A 15,623-nucleotide genomic window follows, 5' to 3' on the forward strand; every position below is an offset into this window, starting at 1 on the left:
TTCCTATTTGGTTTCTGTTTATTTCTTTTTTCATCTCTAATTGCCATAGTTAGGACTTCCAACATCCTTTCAACAGAGGATGAGATGGTTGGATAGCATTACCGACTCAATGGACATGAGTTTGAGTAAACTCTGGGAGGTGGTGATGGATAGGGGGGCCGGGCAGAGAAGGCCATGGCAATCCACTCCAGTACTCTTGCCTGGAAAACCCCATGGATAGAGGAACCTGGTTGGCTGAAATCCATGGAGTCGCTAAGAGTCGGACACAACTGAGTGACTTCACTTTCATTTTAACTTTCATGCATTGGAGAAGGAAATGGCGGCCCACTCCAGTGTTCTTGCCTGGAGAATCCCAGGGACAGGGGAGCCTGGTGGGCTGCCATCTATGGGGTCACACAGAGTCAGACACGACTGAAAAGACTTAGCAGTAGCAGGGGGGTCGGTGTGCTACAGTCCATAGGGTCACAAAGAGTCAGACACGACTGAGCTACTGAACTGAACTGAACTGAACTGAGGATTTCCAAAACTATATTAAATAAATATGGCAAGAGTGGACTATCTTGTCTTGTTACTTCTTGATCTTTAAGGAAATACTTTCCGCTTTTCATTGAGTATGTGATGTTAGCAGTAGGTTTGTTGTAGATGGCCTTCATTATGTTGGGGTATGTTCCCTCTATGCCCACTTTCTGAAGAGTTTCATTTTGTTTTGTTTTGTTTTAATCATGAATTGGTGCTGAATTTTGCCGAAAGCTTTTTCTGCATATTTTGAGATGATCATATGGTTTTTATTCTTCAGTTTGTTAATATAGTGTGTCACACTGACTGATTTACAGATGTTGAAAAATCTATGCATCACTGGGATGAAATCCACTTGATTGTTTTAATAGTGTTGGATTTGGATTGCTAGCAACCTGTTGAGACTTTTTGCATCTATCAGTGATATTGCCCTGTAATTTTCATTTTTTTTCTGGTTTATTTGTCTGGTCTTCAGATCAGGGTTATTGTGGCCTCATAGAATGAGTTTGGAAGGTTTCCTTCCTCTGCAAATTTTTTGAGGAGTTTCAGAAAGATAGACACTAACTCTTCTCTAAATGTTTGATAGAATTTCCCTGTTGAGCTATTTGGTCCTGGACTTTTGTTTGTTGGGAGTTTTTTAATCACCGTTTCAACTTCAGGGCTTGTAATTGCTGTTCATATTTCTATTTCTTCCTGTTTCAGACTTCAGAGACTGTACTTTCCTAAGAAATTGTCCATTTCTCCCAGTTGTCCAATTTATTGGCTCAGTGTAGTTTGTTATGATCCTTTGTACATCTATATTGTCATTTATAATGTTTCCTTTTTCATTTCTGATTTTATTAATTTGTTTCCTCTCCATATTTTTATGAATCTGGTTAAAGGTTTATCAATTTTGTATATCTTTTCAAAGAACCAGCTTTTAGTTTCATTGATCTTTGCAATTGTTTTGTCTTTGTTTTGTGTATATTCTGATCTTTATGATATCTTTCCTTTTACTAACTTTGGATTTTTTTGGTTCTCCTTCCCCTAGTTGTTTCAGATGTAAGGTTGGGTTGTCTATTTGAGATTTTCCTCATTTCTTGAGATAAGATTGTATTCCTATAAATTTTCACTTAGAATTGTTTCTGCAGCCTCGCATAGGATTTGGAATATTGTGCTTTTGATTTTATCTGTTGCTAGGTTTTGTTTTTTTTAATTTCCTTTGATTTCTTCAGCAATCTATTGGTTACTTAGTAGCCTATTGTTTAAGTGCCACATATTTGTGTTTTTATAGTTTTTTCCCCCTTGTACTTTATTTCTAAAATATTGCTGTGATTGAAAAAAATGCTTGATATGATTTCAATTTTATTAAACTTACCAAGGCTTGCCTATTTATCCAGCATGTGATCAGTCGTGGAATGATCCATTCGTACTTGTATTTATTTTGCTGCTTTTGGATGGATATCAGTTAAATCTATCTGTTTTAATGTGAAATTTAAGGCCTGTGCTTTCTTCTTATTTTCTTTCTGAATGATCTTCCCATTGATGACAGTGGGGTGTTAGAGTATCCCACTATTATTGTGTTACTGTTGATTTCTTCCTTTATTTGCATTTGTCTTAGTATTAGCCTTATGTTTTGAAGTACTCCTATATGGGTGCATATATATTCACAATTGTTACATTTTCTTCTTTGACTGATGCTTTGATCATTATGTAGGGTCCTTCTTTGTTTCTTATAGCAGTCTTTGTTTTAAAGTCTATTTTCCCTGATATGAGTATTGTAGGTCTCTTGCAGACAGCATATATACAGGTCTCAATTTTGTATCCATCCAGCCATGGCACTAGTGGTAAAGAACCCACCTGTTAATGCAGCAGACTTAATTAAAAGACACTTACTCCTTGGAAGGAAAGTTATGACTAACCTAGACAGCATATTAAAAAGTGAGACATTACTTTGTCAACAAAGGTCTGTCTAGTCAAGGCTATTGTTTTTCCAGTAGTCATGTATGGATATGAGAGTCAGACTACAAAGTTGAGTGCCAAAGAATTGATGCTTTTGAATTGTGGTGTTGGAGATGACTCTTGAGGGTTCCTTGGGCTGCAAGGACCTCCAACCAGTCCATCCTAAAGGAGATCAGTCCTGAGTGTTCATTGGAAGGACTGATATTGAAACTGAAATTCAAACACTTTGGCCAGATGATGCAAAGAGCTGACTCATTTGAAAATACCCTGATGCTGGGAAAGATTGAAGGCAGGAGGAGAAGGGGATGACAGAGGATGAGATGGCTGGATGGCATCACTGACTCAATGGACATGGGTTTGGGTGGACTCTGGGAGTTGGTGATGTACAGGGAGGCCTGGTGTGCTGCAGTTCATGGGGTCACAGAGAGTTGGACACGACTGAGCAACTGAACTGAAATGAACTAACAGATGCAAGATAGCAAATTCTCATTGGCTATCTATTTTATATATGGTAATATATAGGCTTTATTGCTGCTCTCTCAATTCGCCCCACCCTCTCCCTCTTACATTGTGTCTACAAGTCTGTTCTCTGTCTGCATCTCCCTTACTGCCCTGAAAATAGGTTCATCAGTACCATCTTTCTAGATTCCATACACATGCATTAATATACACTATCTTTCTCTTTCTGACTAACTTCACTTTGTACTATAAGCTCTGGGTTCATCCACCTCATTAGAACTGACTCAAATGCGTTTGTTTATAAAGCTGAGTAACATTCCACTGTATATATTGTGTCTGCACAGAATTGTGCCTGCACAACTTCTGTATCCATTCATCTGTTGCTGGACATCCAAGCTGCTTCCATGTCCTAGCCATTGTAAAAAAATGCTGCAGTAAGCATTCAGGTACATGGATCTCTTCAAGGTATGGTTTTCTTAGGGTACATGGCCAGTAGTGAAATTGCTGGATCATGCGATAGTTTTTTTTTTTTTTTAAGTTTTCAAAAATTAAATTTATTTCTTAACATGCATAATAGGAAACTAAAAACAAAACAAAACAAAAATGCAAGAAGTGAAAAACAAAATTATACATATCCTTCTAGGTCTCATTTGTGTATTTTTACAGCTAAGCATCCATTTTTATGCAATTAAGATCATGCAGTTATGTATCATGCTATTTCACACATCATGAATATTTGCCATTTCAAAGTCCCAAAGCTATGAGTATTTTGATTACCTAGAATACACTACACCAACTCAGTCAAAAAAAAAAGTAATCCTGCCTTTCTTGGTGACAAAATTTTCAGAGATGACAAAAATGACAACAGGCCAATAGAAAGATATATTGGCAGAATTATGATTAAAATACTACTTTCCCTTTATGTTTAATTAAAAATGAGACATAAAGCAACAGAGTACACCAAGTATAATGCTTCTAAGAGGATTTGTTATCCAATCTAAACTATTAAAGTATTAGAAGGAGGTATGTTTACATTGAATTAACTATTTAACAATGAATTTTCCTGTAGTACAGTCAAGAGATGCACACACATCAGTGGTTGTCATCAAAATATAAATAGGAACATCACATATAGCCCTCCCTTTATGCTTCCTTCTGCCACTCTGCTGCCAGCCTAAATAAACAAGTCCTGGTGTACATTTCTCAGAGATAGTTTAACAACCCCATGCCCAAGATGTTGCCTTTTTAAAATAATCATTTATAAAATAGATATTAACAAATTGGTTAATTGACTAGTTCTACTTTTTATCATACACTGTCACCTCAGGGCATCTAAAAGGCCCAGACGATGCAAAATAATGAACTGGGTCCACAATAAACACAGATACCTTACAAAAAAGCACATACAGACCTATGATTATAACCAAAAACTGTCTTTCAGAAAATGGAGATATTAGCCAAGAGCCTTTCCCCTCATCCTTCCTCCTCCAAAATTTCAGTGACTAAGTATCAGACTGCACCTAGCTCCAAGAATTGGATTGATGTACACAATCCCAGAAGACACAGACATTCCTAAAAACCAAAAAAAAAAAAAAAAAGAAAGAAAATTTTAAAAAGCTTTAATTAAGGGATTATTTTAGTACCTCTACTTTTAATATATTTTGGGCATTAAGACTTTCTTATTTTTTAATACACAGCAATATTAACTAAAATACACAAACAGAACAATGGTTAGACCAACTGAACTTGTCTGAAGACCAATGGACACAGAGCCCTTCTCTCTGCACTTTCTTCCCTGTCCCTCCGCCCATCCCCACTACCCAGTGAACAGTCAGCTTACTCTACAAGTCCACTCCCCAAATACAAATATTCCTATGAATCAGCAGAAAAAAATACTTAAAGGGTGTTTAATTCTCTACTTCCAAAATAGCTTTTACACATCTAGAAAGGCTAGATGTTTCAAATTAGAATTTAAGCTTGTCCACTATACATACACATAGTAGCATGGAATACACTGAACACAAAGGCTAGTCTCAACAGAAACATTCTAGCCTAGAACACTTCCCCTCTCTTATCTCTATCAACCCAGCCTAGTAAGCAGCTGTAATGCTTAGAGGGCATTTGACAATTTCACTTCCACCAGTCGCTTTCAAAGTCTTACCTATGAATTTTAACATCAAAAGTACACTAAGTAGTTATTGGTTATTTTTGTCATCTAGAAAGACTAGATGTTGTAAATTTGGACATTTGTTCCTTATGTAAACTATATACACAGCTAAGTAAAGCAAAATCCAGAGACACATACAACACAATGGCTAATCTTGTCTAACTATAAACAAACTATAAACATATAAACATATAGCCCCCCCTTACAGGTTTCTTCCTGAATAATTACAAATAAAATAATACATACTGATCAGAGAGGTAGTTTGACGGTTTTGATCATTTCATTTCCAAAAGAATATTTCATATAAATATTAGAAAAAGGATATATCTACAAAATACGCTACCTTTACTTTTAACATACTCTGTACTTCTAACCATCTAGAAAGACTGTGTGTGTGTGCTTGGTTGCTCAGTCGTGTCCAACTCTTTGCAACCCCATGTACTTTAGCCTGCCAGGGTGCTCTGTCCATGGGGATTCTCCAGGGAAGAGTACTGGAGTGTGTTGCATGCCCTCCTCTAGTAGATCTTCCCAACCCAGTTATGTTTCAACTAAAGACTCAAGTTTGTGCACTATATATACAGTAGTGTTGAATAAACTATACACATGTGACAATGGTTATATCTGAAGGTGTCTTCTATGAAGGAACATTCTGGTCTAGAACATTTCATTTGCCCCAATTCCCCCTTTTCACCATATATCCAACAGTAGACAGCGAGTATATGCAACATGTGTCATTTAGATGTGATTCATTACAATTTCACTTTCAAAGGTCCTTTTCAGAAGACAGCCTTTCAGTGAATTTTAACACAAAATGTACAAAGCCTGTTAGTTTACTAACCCTACTTTTGTCATACATTGGCAACCTCTTTAATCTCTAGAGGCTAGACATTATAAAATCAGGATCCAGTATATACATAATATGTGCAATAAACAAGATGCACTTAACATATAGAGCAATAGTAAGTTGAAAGGTTCTAGTACACACTAGCAAAAGATCTTTTGCAAACTTCCCTCCCATCTCCCACAACCCAATGAAAAAGCATAGAATATACTGTTCAGGGAGGAGGTTTAACTATTCCATTTCCAGTGACAGCATTTCCTATCAGTTTTTAAAAGTTATTTACAAGAAGCATTAGTCTACTATTTCTACATTTAAATGCATCAAGAACTTCTAAATATCTAGAAAGACTAGATATTTCACATAAGAACTTTCTTGTACACTATGTACATAGCAATGTTAAATACAATTGCACTCATACAACAATGGTTATAATTTGAGGTATCTTATAAATATGACCATTTTGGCCTGGACCATTCCCTCCCTAACTTTCTTCTCTCCACCACCAATCCAGTGGACAAATATAGACACATGTAATGCTTAAAGGTGTTTGAACAAGTTCATATCCAAAAATCATTTACTGAAGACAATCATTCCTATGAATTTCAACAAAAATTGTACAAAATATGCTAATTTTATGAAACACTTTGTCATACCCTGGCAACCTCTTTAACACCTAGAAACTAGATGTCACAAAATAAGGACTCATTTATCCATTATAAACTCTATCAGTTAAGTTCAGTTTTCAGTCATGTCTGACTCTCTGCAACCCAATGGCTTTCAGGTTGAGAGACTTGCATGTCCATCACCAACTCATGGAGCTTGCTCAAACTCATGTCCATTGAGTTAGTGATGCCATACAACCATCTTGACCTCTGTCATTCCCTTCTCCTCCTGCCTTCAGTCTTTCCCACATCAGAGTCTTTTCCAACGACTCTGTTCTTCACATCAGATGGCCAAAATATTGGGGCTTCAGAATCAGTCCTTTCAATGAATATTCAGGACTGATCTATTTTAGGATGGAGTGGTTTGATCTCGAGAGTCTCTCGACTCTGTCCATGGGGATTCTCCAGGGAAGAGTACTGGAGTACTGGAGTGTGTCGCATGCCCTCCTCTAGTAGAGAGTCTTCTCCAACACTACAGTTCAAAAGCATCAATTCTTCAATGCTCAGTTTTCTTTGTGGTCCAACTTTAACATCTGTATGTGACTACTGGAAAAACCACAGGTTTGAATAGACTGACTTTTGTCAGTAAAGTAATGTCTCTCCTTTTTACAATGCTTTCTAGGTTAGTCATAGCTTTGCTTCCAAGGAGAACGTGTCTTAATTTCATGGATGCAGTCACCATCTGCAGTGATTTTGGAGTCCAAGAAAATAGGCTGTAACTGTTTCCATTGCTTCCCCATCTATTTTTTCCATGAAGTTATGGGACCAGATGCCGTGATCTTTCTTTTTGATTGCTGAGTTTTGAGCTTTTTCACTCTGCTCTTCCACTTTCATCAAGATGCTCTTTAGTTCCTCTTCACTTTCTACCATAAGTGGATGTCACCTGCATATTTAAGGTTATTGATATTTCTCCCTACAATCTGGATTCCAGTTTGTGCTTCATCCAGTGAGGATTTCACATGATGTACTCTGCATAGAAAGTAAATAAGCCAGGTGACAATATGCAGCCTTGACGTATTCCTTTCCCATTTTGATCCAGTCAGCTGTTCCATGTCACATTTTCAGTGTTGCTTCATGACCTCCATACAGATTTCTCAGGAAGCAGGTAGGTGGTCTGGTATCCCCATCTCTTTAAGAATTTTCCACAGTTTGTTGTGATCCACACAGGCAAAGTATTTAGCACAGTCAATGAAGCAGAGGTAGATGCTTTTCTGGAATTCTTTTGCTTTTTCTATGATCCAACAGATGTTTGCAATTTGATAACTAGTTCCTCTCAGTTCAGTCACTCAGTCATGTCTGACTCTTTGTGACCCAACGGACTGCAGGACACCAGGCCTCGCTATCCATCACCAACTCCTGGAATTTACTCAAAGTCATGTCCATTGAGTCAGTGATGACATCCAACCATCTCATCCTCTGTTGTCCCCTTTTCCTCCCATCTTCAATCTTTACTAGCATCAGGGTCTTTTCAAATGTGTCAGTTCTTCTCATCGGTTGGCCAAAGTGTTGGAGTTTCAGATTCAACATCAGTCCTTCCAAAGAATATTCAGGACTGATTTCCATTAGGATGGACTGGTTGGATCTCCTTTCAGTTCAAGGGACTCTCAAGAGTCTTCTCCAACACCATAGTTCAAAAGCATCAATTCTTATGCGCTCAGGTTTCTTTATAGTCCTACTCTCACATCCATATATGACTACTGGAAAAACCATCGCTTTGACTAGATGCACTTTTGTTGCCAAAGTAATGTCTCTGCTTTTTAATATACTTTCTAAGTTGGCCATAACTTTTCTTCCAAGGAACAAGCGTCTTTTAGTTTCATGGCTGAAGTCACCATCTGCAGTGATTTTGGAGCCCGGAAAAATAAAGTCTGTCACTGTTTCTACTGTTTTCCCATCTATTTGCCATAAAGTGATGTCACTGGATGCCATGATCCAGTGTTGGGGGAAAGTTGAGAGCAGCTTTTTCATATTATATACACAAGTCTTCTATCAGCAGCCAGTAAATCTTGTCAAAGGACTGTGGGCACCTCCTGTTTGCCATATGGGGCACCTTATTCTGCCATTTCTATCTTCTAATATCAAGGTCTTAGTAGAATAATAACCTGCTGGCCTGCTAACATTCCACCTGTCACCAACCACAGCTCCATTCACCTCCCAGGCCCATTAAGACCTTTCTCCACGAATGTCCAGAAAAGATGAGGTCTCGTCCAACTGGGACAGAGTGGTCACCTCTGGTCACTGATCTTCATGGCTCCAAGGACTAAGGGTGGGCCAGCTGTCTCTGCATGCTTTCCTGGGTCTTGCAGGCTCTAACAGATCTCCACAGTATTTGAGAGGTTGCCATTCTTCTCAGGCCAGCACGCCCAACTCCCAAGCGGGCAACATCCTCAGTGGCCAGGCAAAAGGGTTGCCTAAGCCCAAGCCCTGCAGGATTGGGTGAAGAAATCTAGCTGTCTGCAGGATCCTGGCTCGGAGGGGGTCTGCTGCCATTAGGTCATGCTTGTGGGGTTGGAGGAGGAGAGGTTCCTGACTACTTCAATACATGGTCCTCACTAGCTGGCCGCTCTGGTGAGCGCTCTGCAAGAGACAACTCAAGACTGTCCTAGGGACCCCGTGCCCCCAGTTTACCCACAGACCAGAGGCCGGAGGGCCAGGAGGGCCCCAGGATAGAAGGCCAACATCCACTTCTGACCGTGTTCTCTACAGGAAGTCCATATGGTAATTCTATTCCTAGTTTTTAAAGGAAACTCCATACTGTTTTCCATAGTGGTTGTATCAATTTACATTCCTACCAACAGTGCAAGAGGATTTCCTTTTCTTCACATCCCATCAGTTCAGTTCAGTTCAGTCACTCAGTTGTGTCCAACTCTTTGCAACCCCATGAACTGCAGCACGCCAGGCCTCCCTGTCCATCACCAGAACTCCCGGAGTCCACCCAAACCCATGTCCATCTAGTCGGTGATGCCATCCAACCATCTCATCCTCTGTCATCCCCTCCTCCTCCTGCCTTCAATCTTTCCCAGCATCAGAGTCTTTTCAAATGAGTCAGCTCTTCGCATGAGGTGGCCAAAGCATTGGAGTTTCAGCTTCTGCATCAGTCCTTCCAATGAACACCCAGGACTGATCTCCTTTAGGATGAAATGATTGGATCTCCTTGCACTCCAGGGAACTCTCAGGAGTTTTCTCTAACACTACAGTTCAAAAGCATCAATTCTTTAGCACTCAGCTTTCTTTATAGGCCAACTTTCATATCTGTACATGACCACTGGAAAAACCATAGCCTTAACTAGACGGACCTTTGTGGACAAAGTAATGTCTCTGCTTTTTAATATACTGTCTAGGTTGGTCATAACTTTCCTTCTGAGAAGTAAATGTCTTTTAATTTCATGGCTTCAGTCACCATCTGCAGTGATTTTGGAGCCCAGAAAAATAAAGTCAGTAAATGTTTCCCTATCTATTTGCCATGAAGTGATGGCACCGGATGCCATGATCTTAGTTTTCACATCCCATAGCCAGTGGGAATTTGCTGTGTGACACAGGGGACACAACCCAGTGCTCTGTGGTAATCTAGAGGGGTAAGATGGGTGGGAGATAGGAGGGAGACTCAAGTGGGAGGGAACATATCTATACCTGTGGCTGACTTATGCTGATGTTAAACCAGCACCTTATTGTAAGGCAAATATTTTGCAATAAAAGAAAAATATTAAAGAAAAAGAGAGAGACACATACAAGAGATGCAGATTTTATCCCTGGGTCCCGAAAATCTTCTCGAGAATGAAATGGCAACCCACTCCAGTGTTCTTTCCTGGAGAATCCCATGGTCAGAGGAGCCTGGCAGCCTACTGTCCATGGGATCGCAAAGAGTCAGAATTGACTGAAGTGACTTGCCATGGAGTCAGTATATGGCTTTTGTTTGGTGTATTTAATTCATCTCCATTTCAGGTAATTACTGGTATGTTTATCTCTATTACTATTTTCTTAATTGTTTTGGGTTTGTTTATGCAGATATTTTGTGTATGTGTCTTGTGTTTCCTGCCTAGAGAAGTTCCTTTAGCATTTGTTGTAAAGCTGGTTTGGTGATGATGAATTCTCCTAACTTTTTTCTGGTCTGTAAAGTTTTTAATTTCTCTATTAAATCTGAATGAGAGCCTTGTTGGTTAGAATATTCTTGGTTGCAGATTCCTCCTTTACATCACTTTAAATATGTCATGTCACTCCCTTCTCCCTTGCAGTTTTTCTGTTGAAAAATCAGCTGATAACTTTATGGATGTTCTCTTGTATGTTATTTGTCATTTTGTTTTTAGTATTTTACCTTTGTTTTTAATTTTTTTGTCAATTTGATTACTGTGTGCTTTGATGTGTTCCTCCTTGGGTTTTTCCTGCCTGGAAATCTCTGTGCTTCTTGGACTTGGTTGAGTATTTTCTTTCCCATGTTAGGAACACATTTAGCTGTTATGTCTTCAAATATTTCTTCAGATCCTTATTCTCTGTCTTCTCCTGGGACTCATATAATGTGAATACTGGTTCATTTAATGTTTTCCCAGAGGTATCTTAGGCTATCTTTTTTCCTTTTCATTCATTTTTCTATATTCTGTTTCATGGCACTAATTTCTACCATTCTTCTTCCAGGTCACTCATTCACTTTTCTGCCCCATTTATTCCATTATTGATTTCCTCTAGTGTATTATTTGGGCTTCCCAGGTGGTACTAGTGGTAAAGACCCTGTCTGCCAATGCAGGAGACTAAAAGACTTGGGTTTGACCCCTGCGTTGGGAAGATCCCCTGGAGGAGGGCATGGCAACCCACTCCAGTATTCTTGCATGGAGAATCCCATGGAGAAAGCAGTTTGGCGGGCTACAGTCCATAGGGTTTCAGAGTCAGGCACAACTGAAGTGACTTAGTAGGCAAGCATACAGTGTATTATTCATCTATATTTGTATATTCTTTACTTCTTCTAGATCTTTCTTAAGTATTTCTCTATTTCTTCCATCCTGTGGAAGTCCTGTGATCAAATTCCACTAGACTTCAAAATCAGATTCCCAGGGAATTTCTGGTCCCTTTGCCAGATCCCCATGCTGGGAAGCCTGACATGGAGTGCAGAACCTTTACAACATTGGAAGAACTTCTTTTGTATTATTGGTCTCCAATTTGTGGGTCATTCACCTAGCTAGTATGATATTTGGTTTATGATAGCAACCTGTATGATATTTGGTTTATGATAGCAACCCTTGACCATCTCATTTGGGTTTCTCTCTTGTCTTTGGACATGGGGTATAATTTTTTAGTGTGTTTCGGCAATCTCCTGATGGTTGTGACTTTGATGCTCTTGTAGGAGGAGGTAAGCAGATGTACTTTTACTCTGCCATCTTGAACCAATCTCTGCATTTTCTTCATTGCTGTTTCTGTGCATAGAGTTATAATTAATTTTTAAATTTTTAATGCAGCTATCTTGTATATGGTATCCAACAATTTCTTACAAATTGCATTTAATATTTCAGGAGGACCATCATCTAATATATGGGTTATGGAAAAAAAAATCCTTTTCCAATCCTTTTACCTCATATTGCTTTTCTTCTGTCTTTCTCTTTGCTTAGTAGTATACTGGATATGTTTAATTCTGTTCCTTATCTTAAAGTGATTGATTCTAATATTTCACCTTAAGTGAAATCATTGCTATAGTCTTTCAGTAGGTAAACTTCCTTAGATCAATAATGATTTCTTTTCCATTTTCAGTAGGCGATGAATTTTATCTCTTAAGTATATTAAATCTACTCAATATATTTTTTGGATAAGATTAGGTGGCTTTTTTCTCCTTTAATCAATGTAATACAGTGACTATATTAACAGATTTTTGTAAAGTTAACAATCTGTACATCCTGGCACAAATCCTACTTGTACTCTCTATGGAAAAAAAAAAATCTCTATGCTACAAGTAAAGGAGTATGTGTTTCATCTCTAGGGAAAGTTGCCTAAAGAGGCATATCTAGATTTATAGAGACCTGAAGAGTTTTTAATTTGCCTGTCTATAATAAAAATAATCATGCAGATTTATGAATATAAAGGAACTATAAATACAAATACATATTTGAAATAAAAAGGTAGCCATAATAAATTAGAATATTATAAAGCTGATAAATATCCTAAATATCACAAATTCTGGGAATGTAACCCTTATTCATCAACTGCTATTTATATAGCATTGAATTTTCTTTTTTCCCCCCAACTTTTGGCTATGTGACCTTAAACCAGCCTTTTAGGACAGTTCATCTCAGTTGCCCAGTCATCTCTGAATTTTTGTGACCCCATGGACTGCATCACTTCAGGATTCCCTGTCCATTACCAACTCCTGAAGCTTGCTCAAACTCATGTCAATCGAGTTGGTGATGCCATCTAACCATCTCATTCTCTGTTCTCATCCTCTGTAGTCCCTGTCTTCTCCTGTCTTTAATCATTCTCAGCATCGGGGTCTTTTTTTAATGAGTCAGTTCTTCACATCAGGTGGCCAAAGTATTGGAGCTTCAGCTTCAGCCCCATCAGTCTATCCAATGAATATTCAAGACTGATTTCCTTTAGGGTTTACTGGTTTGATCTCCTTGCAGTCCAAGCGACTCTCAAGAGTCTTCTCCAACACCACAGTTCAAAAGCATCAATTCTTTGGCTCTCAGCTTTCTTTATTGTCCAACTCTTACATACATACCTGACTATTGGAAAAGCCATCGCTTTGACTAGACTGACCTTTATCAGTAAAGTAATGTCTCTGGTTTTTTTTTTTTTTTAATATATTTATTTATTTTTAATTGAAGGATAATTGCTTTAAATAATGTTGTTTTCTGTCAAACCTCAACATGAATCAGCCATAGGTTTACATATATCCCCTCTTTTTTGAAACTCCCCCCATCTCCCTCCCTATCCCACCCCTCTAGGCTGATACAGAGCCCTTGTTTGAGTTTCCTGAGCTTTACAGCAAATTCCTGTTGGCTATCTATTTCCATATGGTAGTGTAAGTTTCCATGTTACTCTCCATACATCTCACCCTCTCCTCCCCTCTCCCCACATCCATAATCAATTCTCTATGTCTGTTTCTCCATAGTGTCCCTGTAAATAAATTATTCAGTACCATTTTTCTAGATTCTGTATATATGTGTTAGAATATGATATTTATCTTTCTCTTTCTTACTTCACTCTATATAATAAGCTGTATAATAGGTTCATCCACCTCATTAGAATTGACTCAAATGCACTACTCTTTTTGGCTGAGTAATGTTCTATTGTGTATATGTACCACAACTTCTTTATCCATTCATCTGCATTTTAATATGCTTTCTAGGTTTGTCATAGCTTTACTTCCAAGGAGTAAGTGTCTTTTAATTTCATGGCTGCAGTCACAATCTATAGTGATTTTGGAGCCCAAGAAAATAAAATCTGTCATGGTTTCCATTGTTTCCCCATCTATTTACCATGGAATGATGAGACCAGATGCCATGATCTTTGTTTTTTGAATATTGAGGTTTAAGCCAGCATTTTCACTCTCCTCTTTCACTTTCATCGAGACACTCTTTAGTTCTTCTTCACTTTCTGCTGTAAGTGTGCTGTCATCTGCATGTCTGAGGTTATTGATATTTCTCCCTGCAATCTTGATTCCAGCTTGTACTTCATCCAGCCCAGCATTTCTCATGATGTACTCTGCATATAAATTAAATAAGCAAGGTGACAATATATAACCTTGACAATACTCTCCCAATTTGCAGCCAGTCCGTTGCTCCATATCCAGTTACAACTGTTGCTTCTTGACCTGCATAAAAATTTCTCAGGAGGCAGGTAATGTGGTCTGGTATTCCCATTTCTTTAAGAATTTTCTATGGCTTGTTGTGTTCCATAAAGTCAAAGGTATTAGTACAGTCAATGAAGCAGAAGTAGCCATTTTTCTGGATTTTTTTTTTTTTTTGCTTTCTCTATGATCCAACAGATGTCGGCAATTTGACTCTCTGCCTTTTCTAAATCCACCTTGAACTTCTGGAAGTTCTCAGTTCACGCACTGTTGAAGCCTAGCTTGGAGAATTTTGAGCATTACTTTGCTAGCGTGTGGAATGAGTACAACTGTGCAAGTAGTTTTGAACATTCTTTGGCATTATTTTTCTTTGGAATTGGAATGAAACCTTTCCTTTTCCAGTCCTATGGCCACTGCTGAGTTTTTCAAATTTGCTGGCATACTGAGTGCAACACTTTCACAGCATCATCTTTTGGGATTTGAAATAGCTCAACTGGAATTCCATCACCTCCACTAGCCTTGTTTGTAGTGATGCTTCATAAGTCCCACTTGACTTCATACTCCAGGATGCCTGGCTCTAGGTGAGTGATCACACAATTGTGGTTATCTGGATCATTAAGATCTTTTTGTAGAGTGATTTTAAAACATTTTCTATGTAAATCCTGGAGAAATAATTAAGCCTTTCCTGTGAATGAGCAACAAAAATTAGTTTTTAAAAAGTTAATAATATTTTATACAAATTTGCATGCACCCATGCATGCACCCATTCCTCTTATGTTTCTTTTCTCCCCTATAAATTCCAGAATTCTGATATGTTCTATTTGTCATGGTTTCAATAAAAGTGACTGACATATTTAGAAGTGCTTAAGCTGCATTTTTAGTATATTATTTAAAGATGAAATTATTTAAATATATTATTTATTATTAAAGATGATATTATTTAAAGATGAAAGCTTCTGCTCTGAATAGACATTATTAAGAAACACTCTTTACTTGAAAATTTATCTATATGCCATTTGAAAGACATTTCCAGAGACTAGATTATGGTTACACAAATTCAAATTTTGTTTTTCTTCCACTGCTCACACAATACCATTACTGTTATCTGAAGGATAACTTCAGATTGTTATAAGACCTGTGGGCCTATGCTTTTATATTTTGTCATGATGACTCTTCACAGTGGGCAGGAATATTTCTGGAAGCCATTCTTACATTGCTTCATTTGGCAATAGGCTAAAAAAGTGGCCCCAAACCATATAACAATATCTC

Source organism: Odocoileus virginianus, chromosome 17 (genome assembly GCF_023699985.2).
Source record: "Odocoileus virginianus isolate 20LAN1187 ecotype Illinois chromosome 17, Ovbor_1.2, whole genome shotgun sequence".
In the NCBI taxonomy this organism is placed as follows: domain Eukaryota; kingdom Metazoa; phylum Chordata; class Mammalia; order Artiodactyla; family Cervidae; genus Odocoileus; species Odocoileus virginianus.